Source organism: Taeniopygia guttata, chromosome 6 (genome assembly GCF_048771995.1).
Source record: "Taeniopygia guttata chromosome 6, bTaeGut7.mat, whole genome shotgun sequence".
In the NCBI taxonomy this organism is placed as follows: domain Eukaryota; kingdom Metazoa; phylum Chordata; class Aves; order Passeriformes; family Estrildidae; genus Taeniopygia; species Taeniopygia guttata.
The window spans coordinates 15,623,997-15,651,349 of record NC_133031.1 but is presented as its reverse complement, the minus strand read 5'-3'; the positions used below and the strand labels follow the sequence as shown (position 1 = coordinate 15,651,349).

Below are 27,353 nucleotides of genomic sequence, written 5' to 3'. Positions count from 1 at the left end.
AATGAAATGAGCATACTTAAATTATAGAATGATTCAGGGCATCATGTTGTTAATAATGTAGAGAAATAAGATATAAAAGCTTTTACTCAAGCATACCCTAAAGCAAATTTAAGTAGAGCACACAGCTATGATGCTGATTGTTTTCACAGGTGTTGGCACCATATGAATTAAATGAAGAAAAAAATGGTGAAACATTTATGACTCATTAGAATTATGTGGTTTTTTATCCTGTCCTAACAACTGAAAAAAGGTGTAATTTACATTTGCAGCCAAATGGCGTGAAGTAACATTATACTTTACCGACATGAAAAGAGGAGACTTCCAGATGACTACTATTCTGAACCTCTCTAGTTCTCAAATCCTGGATTTTCAGTTTCTCATGTGGACTTTTGAGAGCTAACATTATTGCCCCATTAAAGCAAAACAAAAAAAAAAAAATCAGAAAGGAATATTTTAACTTAAAATCTATAGAATATGTGATTCCAAGGAGCTGAGGGCCATTTGCTGGATGCAACACCTTTACAATCAGAATATTTTTCCTTTTCATCAACAATACACTTGATAGATCCAAAGAGATCCATATCCATGTTTGGTTTGTGTTTTGTTTTTTTTTTTTTTTTAAATAAACTCTTTATGCTCTTTCTCCTTAATTGTTTTTAATCAGAATTGTTTTGTTGTAGATCTTTTGTAGTTTGTTGTACATCTTAAATATTTACATGAAGGAGGTATTCTGACAGCCTGATCTATAGCAGGAAAGCAACAAATAAACAAATCCATGTCTACAGTATTTTAGATCCTGGTTTCCTGAGCTCCTAAGTGTTTATTTTTCCTATTGTAATAACCTGCATTGAAATACATTCAAAATGGAGTTCACATGGCAGCTTTCAGGCAACTTCTAATGTTTTAACAAAGCCGTAATAGTAACCTCAGCTTCCCATACACTGTGTAGTTGGCTGAAAAAGAAAGCAGCTGATTTATCAGAGCCTCCATGCTGTACATGAGTCTTCAGAAAAAGAACATGTCGTACTTTGCAACTGAGACATTTTGCAAACACCTAATAAACCAGAAAAAGAAAGTTTTATTGGGCTTTATGAGCACATTTTTCTCCTCTCACCAGAGCACCAAACCCAGTTTGTAATCCTACTTTCATTTATTTCATTCTCCCTTGAAATTTCTCATAGCACAAACTCGCTCACTTTTGGCTGCCTAATTTACATCTCATGGCCTACAGTATCTCTTTAGGTGGTGAGCTATTAAACATACATTTGCCTGGTGTGGATGATAATAGGCCAAATGCTGCTGGTTTTGAAGGCAATCTGGGAAGCCTCACGCTCTCTCCCATTTTTGATAGCTGTGCAAGCAAGTTGTTTGCTTTTTCTGTCCTTGGACTTTCAAAGTTCTAGCAGCAGATGTAGGTGAGATTATTGTTCTTCTGAAAGTCTGAATTGAGAAAAGCACTTTCCTTGCCTTCCAAGCTTGCTCTAATCCTTAATGTTACCCTTATTTCTGTTCTGCCAGAACTGAATCCTATTAGCATCCAAAAATGTTACACATAACTTTGGCTTGCTTACAGAAGATGATCCAACCACTAACATTTGCCTTCTGTAGCTGAATGCTGAAAGAAAAATAATCCACATTTGAAATGTGAGACTTTGCTGCTGTCAGTTTCTGGAGTTGATTATTAGGACTGTGATTTTTATCTACTCACTTGTACAGTAATTAAAAGCAATTCCCTCATCAGTTATCATCCTGCAAAGCCAGCTTTTAAACAGTGTTTGATGTACAGTTTATTAACCTAAGCCTATGTTGAGGGAAAGGTGACATAGTTTAAAAAGTAAGAATGAACACATCTGCTCTGAAACAAAGAGCTGAATGTAAAATAGATGCTTACTGTTAAACCAGCAAAAATGGCAATGTGATTTTAATTGGCAAAGTAGGAGTAATTACCTGGCTTGGGTTAGGTGTATGCCTCCATTCTGTCCACTCCCATCTGTGTCCTTTTTATGTGGATTCTTTTCTGTGGGGATATATTCTGTCATGACTGGATAGGTGATTAAAGAATTAAGAAAAATCAGGGAGCCAATAACTTGCATGCTGAAGAGGAAGAGCTATTAAGTTCCCTGACAACCTTTGCCACACCTTCTAGTAGGTATTGATGAGCACATATGATTATCAGTATCAGCTCCTATTCAAAGATATTTGATATGAACTGGACACTGTGCCTCTAGTTGCCGGTGTTGTAACTTAGGGCATCATTATTCCAGAAAAGAAGTGTAAAAATAGGTAAAAAAGGTGCATGATATTTATCTGTGATAACTTTTCTCAATGGGTGCTGGAGACAAAATATTAGGGTGAATGAAGGCAGACTGAGAGTGAGCTCAACTATGGATCTATCCCATTGGACTTCTCTTGACTGCTGAAAATGATTGATATGGAATCTTGTGAGAAGACTCAAGTCTTAGAAAGAAAGGCATTGAGAGAAGAAAATTGAAAGTGAGGCACAAGTCCCTAAAGCATTATATGCACCTAAAGCGCCAGTGCAGGGGTGCCTGAGAAAGGGGAGCAGAAAAATGTCTGGGAATAAAGATGCAGACTGCAGTGTTTACTGATGGAGTTCTAGTATACCCAGGAAGGAGAAACAATGAGGTGAAAACCTACTACTGACTCCGTTCCTTCAACCACTATCATTCAAGGCAGTCTTACAAAACAGCATGGTGTGTGACAGGCAGGAAAATGATGTACAATCCATGGTCAGCCTAGAGAAAGCAGTAAGTGCCACAGACTGTTGTGCCCACCCCCAGGAAGTGAATGAAGAACTGCATGGATTTTGTTTTAAATGGAGCTGAACAATAATCCCAAGAGATTTGAGAGCTGACATCATGCAGTGGATACATATTTCACACCTGGGGATAGAGACATGCCTGAGATGAGCCAGGAAATGTATCTACAGGCCAGGCATAAATACCCAGTTGAAAGCATACATGGAACAGTGCAAGCTGTGCAAAGAATACAGTGATTGACGAGAAACGCCTCATAGAATTCCAGCCCAGACTAGGAGAAGGTCAAAACAAACTTGTTAATTTCTAATGAAAGAAACTTTATGGCACAGTAGATTAATAATCCAATTTTTGAAAGATGCACAGACAAGAACAACAATCAGAAAACTGAAGGAACAGATTTTTAAATGTGCAATAACTCACTGACTGGGACTGAGCGAGAGGCTCCTGATACTCTTCATTTAAGTATTTGAAAAATGTGATACCTTTAAGTACTACTTCTTCATAAGATTCATGTTTCTGAAAATATGCAACATGATAAGACTATGTCATAAGCCTTGGCAGCAGCCAGGAAACTGGCACTGTTTGATAGATAATAAGGGTGTTTGGCCTGGTTATTTTGAACCTCTTAAATGCTAAATGTTCCCCTGGTTTAAATAGTGACATGTACTCAGACTCTGGCCTTGCAGTCTAGGTAAGTTTTTCTAGTAAAGCCTGAGGCAAAACCAATCAATATTTTTTTCTTTGTAGTTCTTAGGAAATCAAGCAAGCACAAAGCACTGAAACCCCAGAGGTTACTGTATGCATAAAGGTGTGTACAAAATTAGCCATCGGGTTATTATGAAAAATAACAAAAAATGTTACTGGGTGCAGGAGGTGAAATGAGTAGAACAAGCAGGAAAAAAAAATGCAACTCCTGATACTGTGCTGTGACTTGAATTGAAGATGGCACAGCTGATCATAGTCTGTTAAGCTAATGTAAGCAAGACCAAAGTATGTGAATTGTGCAGTCAACAGAGAGGATCAATATGGCTAATCCTTTTGAAGCTCTCAATAGTAGTAGAAAACAGGGAAGTTAGTACACAGTGAAATTGGTGGCTTCATTGTTGGCATTTGGTGTTCTTTCAGTTATCGAGATGTCTGCCTGGCATCCATTTGTTACCACGATGGAGTGTCAGTCTGCTTTAGGTCCTGTGTCATCTCTGCTATTCCTGTGCAGGTATCCTGGATGCTTCACAGCCTTCTCAAATGGCCCTGGGCACCTGTGCCTTGGACAGGAATACTGGCCTTTGCTTTGTGAAGCAGCACGTTCCTGAAGGGCCACAACAGTGTGGTCATGGTCACAGCCAAGCATGGCAGCAGTGAGAAAGCTGAACAAATCTTTGAACAGGTATGTCTGTGCAGTAATTATCTTCAGTTTGGGTCTTGTAAGGCTGGCTGTGGGCTGAGCCTTACAGCTTCCTGCCTTGGCTGAGAATGAATCACTTGTGGGGTGCTGCATTTCCCAGAGCACATGGGAGCTGTTGGGTTCAGAGTCAGAAATAATGGAAAGAGATACAACATGTAACAGCTCCCTTTGGGCAGGAGAGATTGGAGAGGATAGGTTGGTCTCTTCAGCCAACAGAGGATATCACAGATAAGTATACTTAAGGAAGATGCTTTAAGAGGTGGTTAAGTGTCTATGTAAAATACCTAAGAAGAGAAAGCAATTAAAAGATCTCTAGTTGATTAAAAAAAAGTTGAAGAAAATGCAGTCAGTCTGAGAATAATCTTAATCACCAAGGTGCTCTTGAAGTTTATCAGACCACCTAGAGGTGCAATATCCTAGACAGGCAATGAGTTCTCAGAAATATCCTTAATCTAATCTTTTTTATTATTATTATTTTTCCCTACCCTAGGACGACTGAAGTGGTTTGGTTTGGTTTGGTTGGAAGACTGTACTAGCTTGCCAGAGGGAATTCAGAGGAAACTAGAATATTTTCCCAAAGAGAAGGTAAGGCCCAACCACACCTTACAACATCAAATCTTTAATCATGTACCTGCCTGTATAACAGCAGCAATATTCAGTGTTTCTGTAACATCATTCATGCAAGAATTTCAAAGCACTTCATAAGCACTAATTAATCAAACTTCACAAACCCTCAGCAAGCAGCAACGTTGACCACCAATGAAGCGTAATCAGCTCTAAAATGGAACATGATGGCAGTTTGATATCTCATAACATGATGCAACAGGTCAAGGCAAGTAGAACAAGAGCAATTGAGGGCACTTGGGAAGCACTCATGCTTTAACATCTTGGCAGATACAGTGCTACACTGGATAGCCCTTGTGGAAATATTTGGTAAAATAGTTTTGGGAAAAAACAATTTATGTATTGCACACAAAAGAACAATTTGAAATATATTTTTTAATTATTCATAGATCTAATGGTAGAGGCAATATCTGCACTTTTTAGGGGTACTGCATCAGAATGCTTTCCACTCATTTTGGGACCTTTGTTTCCATCCCTCTAAGCAGTGGCACCTGGAGTCCTAGAGATCAATTACATCAGTCACTCTCATGTAGTTCTTGATCGCCAGGCACTGCCACCTGAGGCTCCCCAGGGGAAGAAGGAAGCTGTGTCCGAGGCTGCAGGCTGTACCTTCAGATCCTCTGTGTTTTGAGGGACCATACAGCACATTCAGTATTTTACCCCCCAAGATGGGTCTCTCGAAGCTGTGATCCCCAGCTACAAAACCTGCTCCAGTGCAGAAGCCGCAGGGCCTAAATTAGTGCCTTCTCTTGGCCCAGCCAAAGCTGTCAATGTTCCAGTTCACTACAATGAGAGAAAGATTGGGCTGGCTCAGTTTCTTTATATTTCTGCCAATCCGATCTTGAGGGGCGGACAGATTCAGAATATGTTACTAATGCTCTGAGTATGTATCTTCCCAATTAAGCATATGTTGAACAACCTTCAGCTCTTCCTGTCTGTAAGCAAAACATCAGTGTATTTTAGGTCTACTGTCACATCACTTATATGTTTTGGAAGCAAATGGGACATAGGTTTAGTTTTTTGGTTGTTTTTTTATTTACATCATGCAATAAAATTATATTGTACTTGTATAAAATAATGTTCAAACCATTAAGTAGAATAACGAAATACTGGAAGTTAAAACAATAAGCTTAGATAATTTAAACCTTGCTACATTTTAAATATGTTTGCAAGAATGAAATTGGTCTTCGGGGCTGAATTAATAGTACAGCTATCCTGCCCATTTTGGAAATAACAATACTTAGGAACATAATTTAAACCAGTCTTGTAATTATCTGGTCACTTCACATTTTGAGAGTTCTGGTCTTGTTGTTTGGCTTTATAAATAACTCATATAGTCATCTTTTAATTATACATGATATGTTTAAAAAACACAACAAAACCCACCAAACTGTTTGGATGAGAATTTTTCCTTTGGCAGAAGAGTGAAAAGTAAATAGTTTAGATGGATTATGTACTATACTCCCCATTAATATACCTTTGCAAACCTATTTAAGAACTCAAGATCTGGAAGCTCCTTTAACAATATGTTCAGGTTGTCATAATTCTCCCTGACTTCACTTCCCAATCATGAAGTAACAAGGTATTTTCAGTCAAAACTCATCTCACTGTACATCTAATTGATAAATAAGGATATTACAATATCCTTATTACAATATGTAAATACAGGAAGATGACTGTTTATGGGAATGGTAGAAACTGTTGAATCAAAAGCTCTATTAGAGAAATTCAGTAAAATTTTTGCAGGACTAAATTGAGATCCTAGGAGGACTGTACATTTCCTTGGAACTTGCTTTCTGTCTGTACCACACAGTATAAAAACTTTCTGCCTATCACACACGGCAGTGTGCTGATGCTGAGATGGAAATCAGAACTGTCTTAGGGCTGTTCTCAGTCATCTTCTTAACACCCTTAAGCAATCATTTTGGTTCCCTGGAACTGGGGAGAAGGAGCCTTTCCTAGTCGCAGTTCCCTTATAACTTCACTTGCAGGAGGTTAGTGAGTGATAAGCTGCAGAGGAAGGCATTGTAAAGCTGTCATGTGGAGGCTTTTATTTTTGTCTTCCAAATCAAGCATTCTACCAACAGAGCATGAGCTTCAGGTACTTCATTAAGCTGACTTCTTGTACATTTTAGTCTTTGTGATGGATAGCAGCTACTGCAGGAGGTCACAATCTGACCCCAAATTTGACTTCTATGCAATAAAGTAAGGATTCTTTAGTGGGCTGAATTATATCATTATTATCAGCACGTCTGCAAATGCAACACCTCAGTGAAATAATTTGTAGGGAGATTCTAGATTTTGAATCATGATGCTCTGTGCTGAAATTTTGGCTGAAGAAGCTGTAATTTAAAAGATTTTGTAAAGGCATAGATTTCAGTCCTCTAACGATACCCTTTTACCAACCTAAAAATTAAGAAATTATTCTTTCATGTATTTACCTTTCTTTAATCTCTTGACCTTACAACTTGATTGAAATGTACACTATTTATGGATTTGATACAATAAAATAACATTGTGTCTATCCATGTACATATACTAGAAATTAAAAGTTGAGGGGTGAGAAATGAAAAATTCATAGCCTTGGATGTTGAGAAAGTCAGACCTGCTGTCTTCCCTTGAAGTCACCTAGGTGAAGCATTTTGACATAATGGAAGCATCAATGAACTGCTCTTGATTAAAAGTTTGACAGGTTGACACTATCCCCCTGAACAGGAAGACCAGGGTTGAAAGAAAATTTTAATACAAACAGAATTTCATTAATATCACAGTTTGCCATAATGGGGGTCTTTTTTCCCCCCACTGTTATTTTTGCTTAGATGGTGTCATTACCTTTTAAAGGGGAAAGACACTGTGGTTAAGCTTTGTCTCAGAAACTATATCACACTAATGGAACAGGAGCTTTCAAGTAGAATATGAAACAAACTGTCTGGAATTGTTCTGATTCTCCAGGCACAAACAAAACCACTTTTAATAGAGTGGTTCCTTTATGAGCAGGCTCTGGTCATTGAGCCAATCTTTGTTTTGTAGAAAGAGTACAGAAATTCATTAAACAATATAAAATAATCAATAAAAGCAGAATATCAGACTGGCCTTACATCTCCCAAGATCCGAAAATATAGCCTCACTTCACTTTATTTACCTTTTGAGAGCTTTTTTCTCTAATGTGGTAACTGTTAGACTCTATCTGCTCTGCTCAGTGTTAGGGCTGTCATGATGAAAGTGCATAAACAATATAAATAATAGTTTTTGGCACATGAAAGGAGCTCTGAGTGAATTGTTCTCTTGGAATTTAACCATCACTATTTTTGTTTGACTTTCAGGGATTTTTTTGTTATTATTTTTAAAGTTTAACCCAAAAATCTTTATAATCATAAATTGATTATTTGAAAAAACATCGTTCTTTTAACATATACATTAAAATTTAATATTTATAGCTTGATGCCAGGCAATCCTTATACAATTTAGTAAATATTTATTAAATCAGACTTGTTTTTAAAGACTTATAGCTTTGTAACACTCTCTAGCACTAATACTCTTTGAAGCAGAATGTCAGGCTGCACAAGTCAGCCTCCATATTGTATTTCCAGTCCTTGTCTGCAGTGATCCTTCTTGACTTCTTTTCACTGCTGAATAGTTAAATAGTTTAAGCTCTTTCATATCCTTGATATTATCGGGTTATATAACCTCCCACTCCATTCCCATTCATCATCTCTGCAATGTAATATTTGCACACAGATTTTTTACATCTTATTTGAGATTTGCAGAGACCCTTAAAGCAATTGATTAAACCCACAATATTTCTCTTTATGATGCATTTTTAATTTCTCATTTAGAGGCAACTTAATTGAATTACTGTGAGCTTACAGGCAGTATTTTCCTGATATCATTTAATTGTAAGTGTTGATTTTTTAGATGCAGAGCTTCAGGCATATTTACCACCTTAATTGCAAACTCATTCTAACTCTTTTTTGAAGATGATGAGTGTTGAAGTACTGACACACAGTGGAAAGCAAACAGTGTGCATCTTCTCAGTTTGGAAACCGAAAACTAAGCCATCTAAATCAATGAACTCGATACAATGATATAAACAGCTTATCCAGTCACCAACAGTTAGTAATAGAACTTGGGCATCTGCTTCACATTTTCTTGTTCTCCAGCCATGACATTTCTCTCTCCTTAAAGCATCAGTGACAAATTAAGTACAAATGGACATGTGAGGAGTATGGGGAAGAGAATGTTGAAAACAAAGCAATTCAGAGCATTTTATCCTTTCTATCCAAGTCAATGGCAGGTGTTCTATGTCCTATTACAGCCTTGATAGCATGTTATGTTGCATCATTTCAGCATACTTGCTCTCAGACTGGATGACTAAATGTCAGTTCAGATAGCAGTTATCCAATCCAAATGATCCACAGTTGGATGGCAGCAGGTGAACAGGAGAGTGTCCATTTCAGAAGCCTACCCTGCCAGTCCATACATGCAAGACTGCAGATACTCCAGATTTTGTTAGCTGAAAGGAGCAGATGTAAGCTAGGAAATATTTTCATGGGATTTTACAGTTCTTTCATGATTGTCTACACATGATGGAGAAGAGAGTTCTTCAGAATAAATATTAACAGTTCTGATTATCCATCTTTCCATTACTGACACAAAATTGGCAATAGACAATGTATTATAAGCAAAAAAAAAGTCACTGTATTAAGAACCATTTCTTTGCTAAAACACCCATTAAATCAGCCTCTTGACATATTCCTCAGCAAATTAAACTGATAGTGATTGGCTCTGAGTGAAATGGAAATGAGAAAATTCCAATAAGCATGTGAACATACAAACTGATTTTCAACCCATTCTAAACACAGGTTGGCTGAAGACATTACTTATATAGGCCAGTAAGTGAGAAGCTGAAGTGCATCTGAATGTAAAAGCCAGAATCAATTTGATTTTAAATGATTTCCAGCTGATTTTAAAAAGCAATGGTGTGGAACTTATGTGTAAGGTTAAAAGGCATCAATTTTGTTCCTTACAGACTAAAGCAAGCTTATTTTTTCTCCTTTATTCAATTTGTTATTTCTTTTTATCCCACTACTGTTTTCAAGGTCCTGTATATCACTTTACCAGAAATTATCAGACCAACAATGCAAAGCACTTATGCACAAAACTGAACACCAGGTGAGACTCCATGAATATTATATTATTCATGGTCAATGAATTAGAGATGCCTTAAAAAAGAAGTCTTGTCTGCTGTGGCATGTCCTCAGCTTTTATTCTTGCTGCAGACTTCTTTTGCCTGTATGCATTGAGTAACCCAATGGACTCAAAATCAAAATCCCCTTTGGAAATAGCAAGAGCTCTTCATGTTGAATTCAGTAGGCTTCTGGTCAGGCTGTGGTTGCCATTCATTTACTGAGCAAAATGATCATGTGATACAGGAACCATAATGAATCTGAAGAAATCTGGACTCAATTTTTGTCCTTGTTTTGCCTAGTCTTGGCAATCTTGGGCAAAACATTTGTTCTCTCTCAGCCTTTGTTTCCTAAACTATAATGTGAGAAAAAAAGAAGTCCTTTATTTTTCATCTTTTGTTATCTGGCAATTGAGACTGTACTGTTTTTGTCTAGGGAATTTATTTTTATTGCATATAGAACAGCAGCAACCCCTGCTTATCTCATTGGAAAACCAGGGTTTAGCCTCTTACATTACTTGGAATGTTGCAGTGCTAATTAACTTGGAATTTCAGAAATACTTTGGTCATTAACAAGGAAATGTAAGATACTGTAGCTCCTCAGATTGGATGAACAGACAGTGGCAAGGAAATTCAAATTGTGTGAAATTAGTGCTCTTTGTGCTAAGGAAAAATGCTCCTTAATACAGCTATGGTAAACCTGTGTTTGACCCAGAACAGGGGTCAAACACAATTTTAAATTATGCAGGAAATTATTCCACAATGGAGCTTGGAAGAATTTAAAGAAATTTAAACTGGGACAAAATAGAGATTGTTGAAATCTTCACACAGATATCCATGATTAAGAATGGTGACAAATGTGTCTGGGCTATTAATTATAAAATCCTATAGCAGGAGTGATTTAAAGAAACTATAATCCGTTTTTCTGGGAGTATTTTAAACAAGGACTAAACAAGCTGTTTTCTGAACCTTCTTTACATCACCATAAATTGAAGTAGAATTTTCCTCAGAAATTAGACTGTAAATGTCACAAGGTCATTTGCATCCTCTCTTTCAGTCTCTCTCTGCATTCCAATCCTTATATCTTCCTACACTATGATTTAATTTTCTGTTTATATTTATAAGGGGATTTTATCACTAATGGTTTTGCACAATGTAATTAAAAATCAGCTTCCTTACGGGATGCAAGGACTCTGAAGTCAGTTCCCCGTGTTTGACAGACTCCTTGCAAAGCAATGTGGTAAATCCCACATAGGAAAAGAGATTATGAACTAGACCTTCAGAAAGCATAAATTTCAAGTTAGACTATTGTTTACATTTTTTTTTCCAGCGAAAGTACTTAAGTTATCAGCACTTGGAACCAACTTATGTATCTGAGGGTCTGAAATCTCAGTCAGTGCCCTTATCCTTTCACTTCTATTTAATGATTTTTTTGTAGTACCAAATGTCAGTTTTACAATCTCGATATTTACTGATTGTGTACTTTTAAGTACCATTTCAAATTATTCCTTTTTTTAAAGCTTCTGTCCCTGCAATAGTAAAACTCTAGTGATCTAAATGGACTACTAAAATGGCCATTTAGCTAATCCAGCTTCCTTACAGTAATACAATTTTATCAGTTTCTACATAATTTCCTTTCTGAAAAGATTCAAACTATTTTGAAGAAATATTTGTCAAACTGAATTTTCTTAAGAATTTGGTGCAGAATCTTTTGTTGGTTCAAATATTCTAAAGATTTTGTGCACTTGTATGTTTGTGTGCCAAAATTTCGTAATTAAGTTGGTGAGGAGTTATAGGTGTACCTACACAGATTCAGAACTGCAAAAATTTCTGGGACAGTACTGAGTATGAAGTGGGTGATATGAATCTATAGCAGGTTAACATCTTGAAAATTATATCTTGCCTTCGACTCAACAGCACCTTACATACAGGATTTAGAAGGGGAAAAAGCAGTGAGCCAATTTCTGGAAATCTGTGAAAAGAGGTTAAGTAAAATGAGCTTAGAAATAGAGGTATGAAGGCTGCATAGTTCCTCATGATACAATCTTAAATTTTATGAAAAAGCAATAGGGAATGCTTCATCTCTATTTCTTTAAATAGTTAATAGTGCTTAAACCAATGGAAGTGTTTTTCCGTGTAAAAATATTAATAAACCATGGAACTATAAAGTATGCTATAAAAGCCTATATAAAAGTATAATTACATTAAGAGAGCAGTTATCTAGACTTGAGAAAGTTACTCTTATCCTTACATTTAAAATACAAAATCCTAGCTATTGAAAATAATGTCTTGATACAGTCTCCACTCAGGAAGTCTGGAAGAGCTGAATTGCAGGATTCTCGCCATAGAAAGGTGCTCTCTGTATTTTACAATGCTGAAGAATTTTTTTCCAGAAGTTTTGGGGTGGTATTTTTATTCTACCATGAGATTTGATGGAAGATAGGGAAATCCTACAGCGGTGTTATACCCTCACAATTGTTCCACTAATTTAAACCTGTCACACAACCACTCTGTATCAACATCAAATACAGTTTCTTTAATTTCCAAGTCTGCTGATAATGCACTCTCTCACTCAGGTACATAGCAACTTTGTACGCAGGTACACAGATAATGCCTTGTGTATTCTATAACATAAATGTGGAGCACATAGCAAGTACGAAAATAAATGGATCCACTCACATGGGCAGAATTTTGAGCTCCTTGCATATGCATGCACCTACATGCAACTGTGAAATAGAGCAAGAATGCCTGACCTGAGGCCTACACTCACTCTAAAAATACCAGAGTTTAGCACTGAACTGTTTTCATATTAATCAGGGATTGAAATCCACAGTAAGACCTAACATCCCAGAATCTGAGTCATCCATCTTATGTTGAGAAGCATGTTGTGACCAGTGATAATTTTTTCCCCCCAAGAGCTAATCGGGCACATAAAGGATGAGAGCATTAGACATTGGCTTCTTTTTATTACAAAGTAGTAGCTGTTTCTTGATGGGACAAAAGTTGAGTCCCTCTCAGGAGGATTGCAGTACCAGTGTCCTTTGCTTATTGCTATCTGGGGTTGTCTCAACAATGCAGACAGAGCCTGCTGTTATCCAATACTTTCCCTTCTCATGGAGCTGCCCTGGATTAGGCAGGCAGATCTCTGGCTGCTTAGCATTTTGCACGCTACCAACAGAAAGAGTCAGTCCCTACAAGCCACCTTGACAGAGACAGCTGCACAATTTTTCCAAGTAGTGCTTTTATTAGAGTTTGACTGTTACTGGAAGTGCTGAGTGAGCCCATGGCTAGAACTCCCCATGGATTCACAGTGTGTTGCACATTTCAAGAAAGGAGGAGAACTTGGGGTTTTTATTATCATTTGTGCATGAACCAGCATTGTCAGAGTCTAGACATGCTTGATGAACCACCAGACTTCCACTGTGCTAGGAAGCTGTGAATGGAGTTGCTGCATGGCAGAGAATGGTGAATGAAGGCATTAAACACTTTTTGCTTTTTTCTCTCTCATGTTGGGTCTTCTAAATGTAAAAACTCAACCTTTTCAGGCTGACTTCCCCTCCCCCAGTCCACACACAACCAGTTAGCACAGCCACTCTATGGGAATATTTCTTTCTACTATCTACAGCAGCGAGAATACATGAAAAGTCAATCTTGTGTCCTCAAGGAGGGCAGAGCTCACTCACCAAGAGGTGATCAGCAACCACCATGTATGCTTCACCTTTAACTGCCCTTTTACTGTATGCAAGCACCTGTAGAAGCTAAAATCACCTAAAAGTGATTGTCTTCTGAGTTTGGGTCTTTGAAAGGTGGGTGAGGGGAAAACTTTGGGTGCATAAATAAGCTGAAAAAATCCTCACTGTCAAATGAAATGTTCCTCTGCTTTATCACCATTATTTTTAGTGAGATTTTGCATTATGGTACCTTGAGTTTTAAATTAAATGTCAAATATAATTTGGCACTACAAAGAATGAATTATGTGACTGCCCTTAGAGAAAATCAGAAGGCTTAGCTCTCTGAGTTAAATTGGTATCTGCCTTATGCTGAGCTGATGTAGGCTAATTGATTAGGATCTGACAGGGTACCATATTGCAAATTCAGCACAATCTCTTCCATTAAAAAAAAAAAAATAGACCTAAGGTACCTTTAGGGAAAAGCAAAAACTCTTCTGTAAAACAGAATGGGAAGAGGAAAAGAGTATCTTCAAGGAGTCTCTTTTGCATTGATGGGTTAGATTCCCCAGAAGCCCACACTTCTTAAGGGTACAATATAGATGTTAATATGCCCCAGGTCACTTTGGTAGCAGGTTTGCTATCAAATTTCAAGTTCTTCTGGCCTAATTTTAAAGAGCAGCAAAATATTTTCTCAGTTAGCTGACTAAATCCATCTCCATAAGAACTAAAATGACAAAGTGCCACTTTAGATCATTAAAGGAAGGCAATACATTTTAATCAGTTATTACATGAGGAAGGACAAACCAAGTGCTATAGCAGTGGGTCATTTTATAAATTGAGTGCTTGTGGCCTTCTCCCTTTCAAAATGCATGATGTTATTTCCTGGAAACATCAGTCTTAAAAAACTATTGTCAAGTAAACAAGCCTGTGTTTCTCACAGCCTTCATGTCTGTGTAGTCTGGGTTTAATTTTCTGTTAAGTATGGGTAGTGGGGGGGGGGAAGGACTAAGTCTGAAGTTCTAATGTAGTCAGGCTGGAATCTGTCACTCAGCTTATTGCATGTTGATGACTCAGTGCAGTTTCAGCTGTAAGCAGACCATGATTTATGGACACCAAGTGAACTCCTGCGGCAAAAACCAGCCATGAGATCAGAGCAGCAATAGGGCCCTTTTTTGGCAGGAGACAGCAGCCTGCATTTTTCTCATTCATGCCAAACTGCTTTGCACGGCAATTAGCTCTGTCCTCATTTAGTCTCCAGTCCCAAAGGGTAATGAAAGTCATATATCATCTTCAAGGCTGCTAATTATCCAGCTCAGTTACAGGTAGGCTTTGTAACTGTGAGAAGGGTCTGTCTGCTTGATATTTATTGCTCTTCTAATAAGCAAGCAAAGGAGAAGTGGGGGGGAGGGAAACTCTTGAAAGCTTGCCCATACCCCTTGCCTCAGATCCTTGACATACCTTCAGCAAATGTGCAAGTCAAAGGGGAAATGTCTTCATTCCACATATCCATTTTTCATGGTGTAACTAAACATTCAGCAAGAACAGAGCAAGTGCTTGAAACATGAGAGAACATACATTTGGAGTGAGCTTGTCTCTAGTTGTTTGCTTGTGGAAAGACAATCCTCTGCGTAAACAGACATGAAAACAGGAAGGGCAATAAGGAGGAATGAGGAACTTCTTTCTCCTCTTCCACTCTTCTCTCCCAACCCTTCAGCCCACACCACAGCAGCATCTTGGGAAAATGGTGGGGTTAGAGAACGGTGTTTGTTTTGCTGAAGATACATTAGAGGAACTTGATATTTCAACCCTCTCATCATCAGCCCTGAAATGCAGTAAAATTCAAATCTCTTTCAAGTTCAGGCCCTGCCTGACTTTCTGTAAGAGGTTGAACCAGATGCTTGACAATTTCAGTTGTTTTGGAAGTTGTTATTAATAGAGCCAGGTCTTGCAACTAGGAGCCATCTTTTACTGTAGTCAAAATATTGGCTAAATCAGTAGCCCAAGTAGCTGAGTCCTTACTGTGCTAAGAAATGAACTTCAAATAAAATCCTTTTAACTTTTGAAAAGTTTTTATTTTATTTTGACTTATTTGTTTCATTTGTATTTCTACATCTTTATTTCATACTTATTTTCATCAGTAAGCCTGAAAACTGCAAGGTCCGAGACTAAGCAGTATGAATTGTATGAATTTGGAGGCATCTCCAAATCCTGTTGGCCAGTGAAAAGGGTTGCCAGATGTCCTCTCTAAATGCCCAGTGAAGTGAGAGGTTTTATTGTTTAACATTATTAATTTTTTTCCAAGGAAATCTTTTCCCGAACCAGCTGGGGAAGGGACCACTTGAATCTGCTTTCTAGAGGGACCCCTTTGGAAGTTTCTTCCCAAATTTGCCCTAAATCAGAACAAATACACTCAGCAAATAAAGAGCTTTGGCTGGCACTGACCTGCGGCTGGAGGTAGGACGAGCAGAGATGCTGCTCAGCATTTGTGCACCATGAGAGCAGCATATGACTGTACTGGTAGAAGGCAGAGAGGATAAGGACCTACTATCACAGAGGAGACACTGCTGCAAAGAGAATACACTGCTGCAATGTTGGTCTTCAGGTGTGAGCTGAACTGCAGCACAGTGGGAGATTTGCCACCTTTCAAGGCTTTGAACCATGGTGTGGCATTGGGAGGGGCCCAGCACTGCTCCAGTGTCTCTGCTGGATTCATCCAGGCCTGACTTTCCTTTCTGTCAGCAGCAGGAAAGCACTTACAGGGTGGGGATTTTGAAAGAAGGAGAGGAAGTTCCTTAATCTTTTTTACATCTCCTCTGTATCTTTGCTGATGTAAGAAATGGAGGATCAACTTTCATGATCAAATGTGATTTCGTTTTTCACTGCATTGAGGATGGCAGAACGTTTTGCGTGGTTCTCATTTTGGCCTGGAGGAAGCACTAGAAAACTGGATGAGAGCCAAGCAGTTCAGATACCAGGACTCAGAGGAGCATTTGCAAAGGAGTGGGTGCTCATCTGTCATGCATTGGCAGGTTCCCTTGAACTCAGTAGTACTCATCTGATTTATACCAGTCACAGAGGTGCCCTGCAAACTTTGAGTTATTTGTCTATGTTGTCTTTGCCAAGTTTCCAAACCTGTTGACTTGAACTTTCAGTAGTGGCTTTCCAAGTGCTCTCACCCCACCCTTCCTGGCAATAGGTATCCACATAGCTCCGTGTGATGGCTGTGGGAACTGCTCTTGTATATCCTACTGCAGAACAGAGCCCTGGTGTCTGTATCTTGCTGTCTTGCAGAGTCAAGGCTTGAGGCACTGTGCCACTGGTGCTGAGGTGAAGGGCAGTGAGTTGGATAGAAGTCGTTCAGGATCAGAATGCTGGTCTATCTAATCTGGGATCTTGGCACTGAAAATGGCTAGTGCTAACTGCTGTAGGGGAAACTGCCTCTTTTTCTCCTACTATTTAATTCTTCTGATATGAAGTGGCCTTTTTTTTTTCTCAACAGTAAGAATATCTGTTTCTAAAAAAATAATTTAACTTTGCACTACTCATTCTGTAGTCCCCAAACGAAACTTGTCTTTTTACAGAACTAGAAGTTTTTCTGCTGTCTTTTTGTGTGTTTAGCAGACAGTGTAGGAATGGATAAAAAATGTTAAAGGCTTCCTCCAGATTCTGCTGAAGCTACTAGCAAATCGCCTTTCCATTCCACCACTTAGTTTAGCTCTTTCTCCTAAGCCACCTTTTCATGTAGTGATAATTCGCATGACACCAATATTCTGTATAGTTTTGGAAGTAGTATTTCTGAGACAAAGATGAAAGTAATGAAAAATGAATGTTCAAGCCTCATACTTCCCTGTCCACAACACTTCTTTTACAATTTTGTTTCATTTGGTTTAATTTACATTTCTTGTCCAATCTCTTGAAACAAACATTTGTTGGATGTATCTCTTTCCATTTGTATTACCAAATGACCATCATATCATAAAGGTAGGTATGCCAAATGCTTACTATTTATCAATAATTTGATTTGTTGTTGTGCAGCAAATATCAAGGGAATCTGCTGTTTCCTTTCTTCACTAAAAAGGGGTGATACCTGGGTGTAGTTTTATATCAACCATGGCTAATCTATTTCTAAACACCAAAAAGGTGGTGAAAGGGTGTCTGTCCCTGGTCCTGTGTCGTGTCAGCAGCAGCACTCATCCAGCTGTACAGCTGCACCGGGACCGGATCTGGCTGACTGCTGAGGATGCATCTCCATGTGCTGACACAAAGCATGGAGGACAGACAGGTGAGATGGGAGGAACGGAACATTTGTCCCTTGCAGTAGTATTTCAGAGTTCAACTAGATGAAACTGACCATGAAATCACACCCTTACTGTAGCTGCATTGCTACTCTTTCTATTTAGACCCCAGTTTGTTAGATGATTCCTTCAGCAAATGAAAAGAAAAAAAGAAACACATAGACATGCTTAATGTGTTTAGAAATGTGCAGGATAAAAAGACCAAACCCATTAAAACGAGTGTAGTCTTTCCTGTAAATACTTGTATATTTTACTTTCCTGATAAACCAGAATGGCACTGCTGTAAATGGATACTGAAAGACTATTCTTGGCAGTTGTATGCTTTGGATTTGTCACATACAGGGATTTTCTGAAAAGCTAAGCTGAAAGAGTATTTCTAAGGAAGAGTTTAATTTGAAAATAGGCTGTCAGGGGAGCCTGAGAAAGATACAGCAATCAAAAATCTTTGATCACATTATATCTGAAAACTCTCATCCTTGCTGCATGGACCTTGCACAAGATTCAACTGTTCTCCAAGCACCTAACCACAGCCTAAAAAGAAATCTGCTGTAAGATAATGTTACTGTTTCCTTTCAGGGTAATCACAAAAAAAAAAGAAGAAAAAAAAAAAGAGACGATTGGAGAAAACTCTATTTGTGGCAATTAAACTGTGGATTTTCAAAATTGTTCTTGAGTGTGAGTTAACTGCCATGGGAACCTTGCTCTGCATGTTCCTTGTGGCAAACTGTTGTGGAGAGCCTCCAGGTTGAACAGCTTGGGCTGCAAGAGAACTCCTGACAGCTCCCGGGGACTTTGTTTTGGGAGGGGTGACCCTGGCTGACTCCCCTCCCAGCTGCTGCTGCACAGGGGTGTTTTTCCCCTTCTTAACTGTGCTGTCCCAGAGGCCACTGGCATTGCTGCTAGTGGGCAGCTGGAGCCAGCTGGCATTGGCTCTGTTATACACAGGGAAAGCTTCTGGCACTTCTCACAGAAGCCACCCCTGTAACCTCCCCCACTGTAAAAACCTTGCCATGCAACCCCAATACATCCTTAATCAGCACTGCATAAAAAAATCACTTAGAGGATTCAGGTATTCAGTCTGTTTTTTTTACAAAAATATCTCTATAAAATTGACAGGAGGGAATAGGCATGGTGTGCATTTTGTCATCCTTTAAATTTTATATTCATGGTAAATGACTAAAGAATGGGTGATACAAATTACCAATCAATAAGTGTGGTAAGGGAAACATGCAAAAGAGCTGTGAAGTGTGAGGCACAGGAAATAAGAGTATTACTTCTCATGATGGAGTTTTGTTTTCTACCATGCATTTCTATGCTCAACAGTTAATGCATTGCTTCTCTTCCTTTTGTAACAGGCAGTCATTAAAAATTTGACCAGCTGCAACTGGGAGGACATGAATTGGATCTCATTTGATAGATGTTAAGCTCATAGTCAGGGCTACCAAACCTTTGGTATATGTATGTGAAGAAGGGTTGGGAAGGAATGTTTTATCCAATCTCTTATATATGCTGCTTTGCACATGCTCTTGTATTGTGGGCATCTCTCTTATAAGAGAGATACATGTACATGTCATTCCATTTCATGAAGAGCAAGCATAAATACACTATGGGCATAGAACAAAAGAGCCAAAGTTTTCAGTGTTACTTAGTTCTAGAAAATTTGTTCTTTACTCTATAAGAAGTCTTGACGAGCCTACAAGAGACCTCTTGTCCTGATGAACTCTGGCCTTTCTATAGAGTGTCCTTTTAGGACAGAGTGCTCTAATTGATTGTGGTCTGCCTCTTGAATATGTACATAAGTACTCTGGAAAAATAAAAAAAATATTTTGATATTGGTTTGAAAACAAAACAAAAGTAGCTTGGTGGCAGTACAACTGCAGAAACATACAAATGCACCCTTTTATGGGAAACAACCAAGGTCTTTGTGAACTCTCATGAGAATTCAATAAGAAATACACAGTAGCTGGCTAGAATAATCTAATTAATGGTTTTATTCTATGCTGATTTTTTGCTACTGAGTTTAAGGGAATAATGGAAGGCTCTTTCTCAAATTAAATATTCTGTTTTATTTGCGTAAGTTGCCTGTTATTCATGGTTCTCTTTCTTAATCTCAGGATTGCCATCCTCGGGTTTCTCCACTGCAACTCAGAGAGTCCTAGGGCGTCTGTACCTCTCCTACTTTGGGGACACTAACAGAATAAAGGTGGTGAGTAAAGAACAAATGTGTTCTTACTGTTTAAGAAAGATTCCTGAATATGCAAGGTTTTCTTTCTAGTAAGTAGGGAGTTAATTCATAATTACTGTTCTGCTTTGCTCTAATTGTTTGAGGTTATTTCTATCAAGAGTCATAGTGATTTTGTACCTGGTAACACCATAAAAGTGTGGCCATGCATAATTCTTACCTAATTGTGTTTCTAGGCTATATCTCATTACAATTAATTAGCATGCTTTTTGGGCAAGAAGGAAAATGTTTTATTTAATAATACGGTAAGCAAACTACCAACATACCAATGTTTAGTGAACCGTCAGTGGAAGTAGTTGTTTTCAGATTTCAAAAACTATCTCACTAAGTAATTATTTTCAGAAGCAATCCTTTTATTCCTATCTTGCTTCATGTAACTGGACTCAAGTTTACATGGTTTTCAGTCTTCAAGCCAAAGCAACCATCCTGTTGCTCTCATTCAAACTGAAAGGGATTTTCTTTTAAGTCCATTGCATTCTAAGCTATTTAAATGTCATTACTAAACAAGGAAAGAATGCCTCTTCCTCTAGTTGGTTTTGCAAGCAGTACCATACTATTTTATCCCAGTTTTGACCTGGCTTCAAGGAGCAGAGTTTGGCACATTCAAGAGTCCCAATGTCTCTGCAGTACTGTGACTAGCACTTCATTTGGGGCAGGACACAGTTATGGCTTGTTGGTAGATCCCGGTCCAAGAAGAGAGCAAGAATTGTATGAACTCTTTCTCTTCATAGCTTCCTAAGTGCAGTCTTACCTCTCTGATTTCTGTTTCCCCAGCTCTGGATGCCTCATATATATCTGTGTCCCAGATGAAAGTCATTGGCAGAGAAAAGCAATCAGAGCTTGCCTTTCAGCTTTCCACATAGTTCCCAGGGGTCTATATGCCTTGAAGGCAAAAAACCTTTTGTGCTTATTGCCAATACAGATATTTTCATCCTATTTATGGATACATCAACACTGAAAGTGCCGAGACACACAAGCTGGTGCAGCATGAGAAAGTCTGGAACAAAGAATGGTGGGAAGGACAGTGGATGTATCCATGCTTGTTTTCTAGAACACTGCTTAGTCTAAGGAACAGCATGTGTGCAAACACAGTCAAATGGCCTCTAGATCTGAGCTCTTATCTCTGCACATCATCACATAGACTAACTATTCAATCTGCATCCTGGAGTCAGACTCTCAAGTCCTCAGTGAGAGAAAATTCTCATTGGAGTCTGGCAGAAGGAACATATCATTTTGTTCAAAAACACTGAATATGCAGTAGCAGCTGTGAGTTGTCAAATCCAGCATAGGATTATACCCCACATCATATGCTTCAGCATTTTACACAGACTATGTTTAAATTAATTTTTAATTAGCTCATTATACAGATAGAAGATCTGCTCATCTCAAGTTTTACAACCACAACTTTGCCTGCAGGTCTCTCTATCAGACAGTTGGATGATGGCAGCACCCAACTTCAGCTGGAAGTGTTCAAACCCCGCAGCAATGAGACTAATATTAAAAACTCTGATAGTATCAGGCACCACACTCCATTATATCATGACTGCATTTCCATCTTCATGCTCAGCCTTCTTATAAAAAGCTTGTGGAGAGCAGAGACTCATGACAGCTGGAAAACCTACATGCCACAGAGAGCCAGAGATATCAGACTGTGCATAATGGTGCTACCCATAAGCTTGGCATAGGTTTTGATAATGAAGTGCAAGGTAAGCCCACCCAAAGTGATTCATATGAATTGTTGGTCTAGAGATCTCAAACCACAGATCTCCCTCTTCTGGCTGGAGAAGATTTTCTAGACATACATGCCTGATGAAATGTGATGGTGCCAGTGGCCCATAATAGTCTGCTTTGGAAATACCTTCTTTCATTTGTTCCAAATCTGTTCCCTGTTGTGAAATGCACTGCAGATGTATGTAGCTTGAAGCATGAAGAGAAGTGGCTGACAACATTCAAACTTTACAGACCTGGAATTAGGGTACTTCTAAAGCCATTTGTTTAGGTTTGTACAGGAAATACGTTGCACAGTGAGGGACAGGTCCCAGACCACATAAAATCCAAGTATTGTACTTAACTAAAGATCATCCTTATCTCTCTGGTATCTGTGTGGTAACAGTTTCTTCATTAAATGTTTTTAGTTGCATTAACATATGCTCCTTGGAGCTTTCAAACTATCCCAGTGTGAAAAGATGACCAAGTTATCATGAGATTATTCTGAGAATTTGTTTTGTCTTTTGTTTTTTTTTCTTTCCATTTGCTATCATAAATGCCCTCAGAGAAGTAATTTCTATGAGATTAGGAGCTGGACATTTTGTATGCTTCAGTATGACTTTTTAAGGATAGCCACACTTCAAGAGACTGGTTTCACATTCATAAGACAGAAGCAAAGGCTGTCAGCTTGACACAAACTGTAAACTTGACTCGAAACTTCTTGTGAAAGTGTATGATTTGTTCTTTATGCTACAGCAAATCTTTATGGAAGGATATTCAATCTCAGTTTGTATGAAATCATGTTCTTGGCCCATGTGTAACTGTACTACACTCCAGTGACGAGAGGTGATCCAGCTGCAAAGACTCTTTAAGCATTGTCCAGCCATTCACACCTCTGGAATTTCATAATAAATTGAATCAAGTGAATGCGTGGGGGGGTTAGACAATGAGCAGATCTGAATGAGTGGTGAAACCAATGACTCATCTTAGTTTCCAATTGCATTCTTGTACAGACTGTTTATCTAGGAAGAACAGGGCAGGGAATGTGTGAGGATATATATGCTGTTTCTTTAGAGCTGAGATAGAAAGTTAATTCCTAAGTAGAATCTCCACTCTGAAGCAGAGATGGAAAGCAACTGATTTGCTATAGGGCTATCATGAATTTATTTATTTTAATGGCATTTCTTGTATTTTATGTGTAACAAAAGAAGATAGTGACTTTCTTCAAAGGCCATCTGTTTGAGATCCTTCATTGTTATTGATTTCCATTCAACTCCTTCCAGTTTCTCTATGAGTTAGTGGCATTCAAGTACCAAAGCCTAGTCATATATTTGCTGTAGTTTTATCAATGCTGTACAAAGCCTCATCTCTTCTCTAGTTCCTGATTGTGGTGAGCCCAAGGATGGAAAAGTAAGCATTACTGAAGAATTTCAATATCCTATTTCACTGCAAACTCACATTAAATTTGCTATTCTCTTTGAAGTTAGCAGAAAAGCCCTGACTGACATCAACTGAGTATCTGGTTCTGTTTCTGACAACATTACTGCTTGTCTGGTATAGCAGCCCCTGTGGCCACTGAGAGTGAAAAGTAGCTGAGGCAGTTTCTCAGAGGCTGGGAATACTAAGAGCCCAGATAATTCACCCTCTAACTAGGCTGGCATCCCCCTTACCTGTTCTTTTCAGCTTGTGCTGTTAATGCCACAGCCACTGTGGTATGGGTCTGTGCTGAATTGTTAGTAAGAATACAAATGAGGACATGGAAGTAACTGTTGGGCATGAAAGTAAGCAAATATTTTGCTTGCCCAAGAGTGTTAATGTTCTCAATGAACCTGGCTATTTCTCTGAATTTAGATGTTGCAGAGGATTTTCTGTAAGAGACAGGTATCCTGCCTCCAAAAATATCTTGTGCCTGATCTTTCAAAACCCTTCATAATGTACCTTGCCAGTTATATGTTGCTGAGCAGGAAGGTTGAGAAGATTATTTCAGCCGTGGCAATCAGTTTACACCTTGAACCACAAGATCGGATTACTTTTGGCATTTAATTTTGAAATATTTCCCCCAGATGTATGGTACGTTTGCATGTTTCCTGGATGAAATTCATTTTGTTATTTCCTGCTCTTATTTTTAAGCTTTTTCAGGTCCTCTATGTTATTTCTCCATCTTCACTTATGTTTGCAACACTTCCTAATTTAGCATCTTCTGCAAATTTAATTTCTATATCAACTTTTTATATCACCTGATTAGTGGTTTTAAAATATTACTGAATATCACTTCAATTTAACACAGTCTCTGCAAATTTCCCAAAGGGCAGTTCCCTCAAATCATTTGTTCTTGGGGGTTTGTGCATGGCTGGTGTATATGACACTGGGGATGTACATAAGACTACTCATCAGAAATTGCTGATGCCAATTAATGCTTTCTTTGCTCTGAAAGAATTAATCTACAGACATCTCAAAGGTGTGAAACAGCATAATTAGGGCATAGGGACATGGTTGTGCAATAGCACATGTGAGTTTTCTACAGGAAACATCCAGCAAAAGTGAATATAAAGCTGTCACAAATATGCTTCATGTCATAGGTGAAAAAATAAAGACTACAATAGGGAAAGAAGACTCAGATAGTCCAAGCAAGCCTGATATTCTTTTAAGGATCAGGACTAGTGAAAGGAACGGTAAAGAAAGAGGTTCAGGGGCAGTGGTTTGTAGTGCCCTAAAATGGTGTGTTGAATTTTATTTATAAGGGGAAACCAGGGAGCTGAGAAAGAAAAGAATGAAAAGAGAAAAAATACTCAAGATGGCCATTTCAACAAAATGGAGAAAGTTGTGAGACCAAAAAAAAAAGATGTTGCTGTTGATATAGCTGAGGCAGCAGATGACTGATGTATAAACTCTGAGCCGTAAAATAAAAAAAGGCTGAATTTTTAGTTTTTAGGCCCAGTTTTATGTTACCATCTAAACAAATGTAGTTGAATATTTCAGGTGACTTTCCACTAAATGATTTACTAATGTCTAATGTATCGTTTAATTTTTAACATTTTTTGTCAATTCAGCTTTATGACAGTTTAGTAAGAGTGTAACAAGTTCTTTATGTAACCTCTTAGTACTTCACATAACCTCATGGGTCTTGGAGATTATTTTTTCCTGTGCCTGTTTGACTTTGGTGGAGATTCCTTACTGGGCTGGCACATCTCTCTGAATTGCTTGTTCTTCTTTATCTGTTGTGATTGCCTATATTCTTAATACAGAAGAAAGAACATAATGAGATACTTTGCTTACTGTGTTTCTTTTTACACAAGTCTCATGTTTGAAGAGGAATTTTTTATTTAGTGATTTTTATAGTGTTATTTAATCACTGTATCTCCAGTGTAGTGGATCATAATTTGCAATTGCTACCACTTCCTATTTTAGATACTTTATTTGGCCTAATTGTGAACCAGGTGCTAGGTGCTGAGCAAACGCAAAGAAAGTGTGGGCTTTTTCCCAGTGAATTTGCAGCTTATTGATGGTTGTTGTGCTATTCTGGTGTTTGGACTGATAACATTGTATTTTATGCATTGTTAGTGTTCCAAAACAGTCTTCACCACACTGGAGATTTTAATGAATATGCTTTTGGAGAATGAAACTGGAGAGGTTAGTTTGGTTTCCTGATTGTGTTTTTTTTAACCAAAACCTAATTTAAAAGAGCACAGAATAGTAATGGTCAGATAGTATTTAAACCAGAAATTTTGCTGTTTTACAAGAGCTTGTCATGATGCCCAAAACTTTTTGTGGGGTATAGGCAGGATTTACTTAATCAAACTTCAGCAATCTAGCATGCATATGTGAGCATATGAGGTCCAGGCTCCTCATATACTGAATTAAGAGAGGTAGGTACCCACTTCTTTGTTGTCCTCTGGAAGTTCCCCTTCTACATAAAACCTCCTGGCCAAGGGACCTCTAGGAAGTAGCTATCACTCTCCCATTGTGGTCTTCCAGCAGGGATCTGCACAGGCAGAGTCTCAGTAGTGAGAAGATATGTGGCTTTTTAAAGAGTTATATCACTAAATCTAGGACAGTTGTGCACCTTTGAAATCACAGCTATGCTTAGGGATCAGTGTCTTTGTGAGGAGGCTGCAGGCAAAGGTGATCAGCTGATCTTTTACACAGAAGACAGTCTGGATTGAAGGGGGTCAGATCAGGAGCTTGTCTGTAAATGAAAGCCCTGCCCTCACTAGGTTACACTCCAGTGGGAAAAAAAGGCAGAGTGCACTTCTCTGGTAACCTCACTTATTAGGCAATTTTAATATAGCTGTAATAAGCTCCCTTCAAGCCAGACCTTGGATAAGGCCTCAGAAATGCTCAGCTGCCATGTGGCTTGTAGCAAATATCACAAAGTATTGATTTATTCCATAACCACTCCCTGCCATGTGTTATGTAAATAACGATGTTTGATAGAGTGTGCGGTTCTTCGTGCTGTAATGCAGAGGTCTTGGGAAGGTCTTGAGTCAAAAGATGAAAGGCCTACTGTCTCCAGTTGTCCTCAGGATGTGTGCATGACACCGCAGCTGCATCCACATGCGCCAAGCCCTTCCGAGTGCATTTAATAATCATGATTTTACTATTATATCTGGTTCTTCTCTGGCTGGGCATAATCTTCTAATTACATAGCTTTGAATTTTCTCAGATTGTCTCTATCTGTAGCACTGTTAGTAGTTCTCTACTGGTAAAACTAAATTCACAGTGCTTTCATTGCATATGCTTATATCTCTACAGATTTAAGTTAGAAAAAAACATGCAGTCTGAAAACACTGCTAATTGTACCTCAGCTTGTATGTTGCAGAGCAGCCTCATTCTGTTTTCCCACAGCCAAGGGAAGGCCTCAAGGCCAAAATGTCACCTCAGATTTCTTTTGATCTCAACTTATATTTTATTAACCCTTTTAACTTCACTGAGGGTGTGCAAGGAAACATGTATATTCCCTTTCATATAAACCCAGCATTGTCCTTACATCTTGCGTGCAAATGTATGGACAGTTTTTCATACAAAGGATTATTTAGATGTAATCTATATCCCTTGTGAGTTACAGATAAGAAGGGGTGGGCAGCATTTATTCTGTAATGTTTATGATTTATTTGCCTTTTATTTTCTCTCTTTAACTCCATCCAAAATATTTCTGAGAGTCTTAGTGAAATATAATACTAGAAGCCTTTAATGGCACCTTTTCATCTCACAATTGCAGAGTGCTTTTCAGGGCTTAATTAAATTTTACAGCGTGCCTTTCAGGTGAATGTAATTTGAATGCATCCATTCCTGTTTGTGAGGAAACTGAGTCAGGGAGTGGTGATTAGCTCAAGTCTGTGAGCCAAATAAAATGTTCGGGTAAGAATTATGGCCCAAGAGATTAGGAGATTTGATAATTTCAGAAAAATTCGGTTCTTAAAAATTTAATCAGACAGACAACAAAA

The 27,353-nt window shown here is 38.3% G+C and overlaps 1 long non-coding RNA gene across 4 annotated transcripts in view; it reads left to right on the top strand.

Moving 5' to 3' along the window:
* LOC115495769 (uncharacterized) overlaps positions 1 to 27,353 on the top strand; it is a 113,918-nt gene that overhangs the window by 13,873 nt on the left and 72,692 nt on the right. For 3 of the 4 annotated variants that reach the window (XR_012056694.1, XR_012056697.1, XR_012056695.1), the window contains exons 2-5: positions 3,997 to 4,167; positions 4,676 to 4,770; positions 17,806 to 17,947; positions 20,075 to 20,166. This is a non-coding gene — a long non-coding RNA (uncharacterized lncRNA). The remainder of the gene's footprint in view (positions 1 to 3,996; positions 4,168 to 4,675; positions 4,771 to 17,805; positions 17,948 to 20,074; positions 20,167 to 27,353) is intronic. The other variant, XR_012056696.1, reaches the window with a different exon arrangement.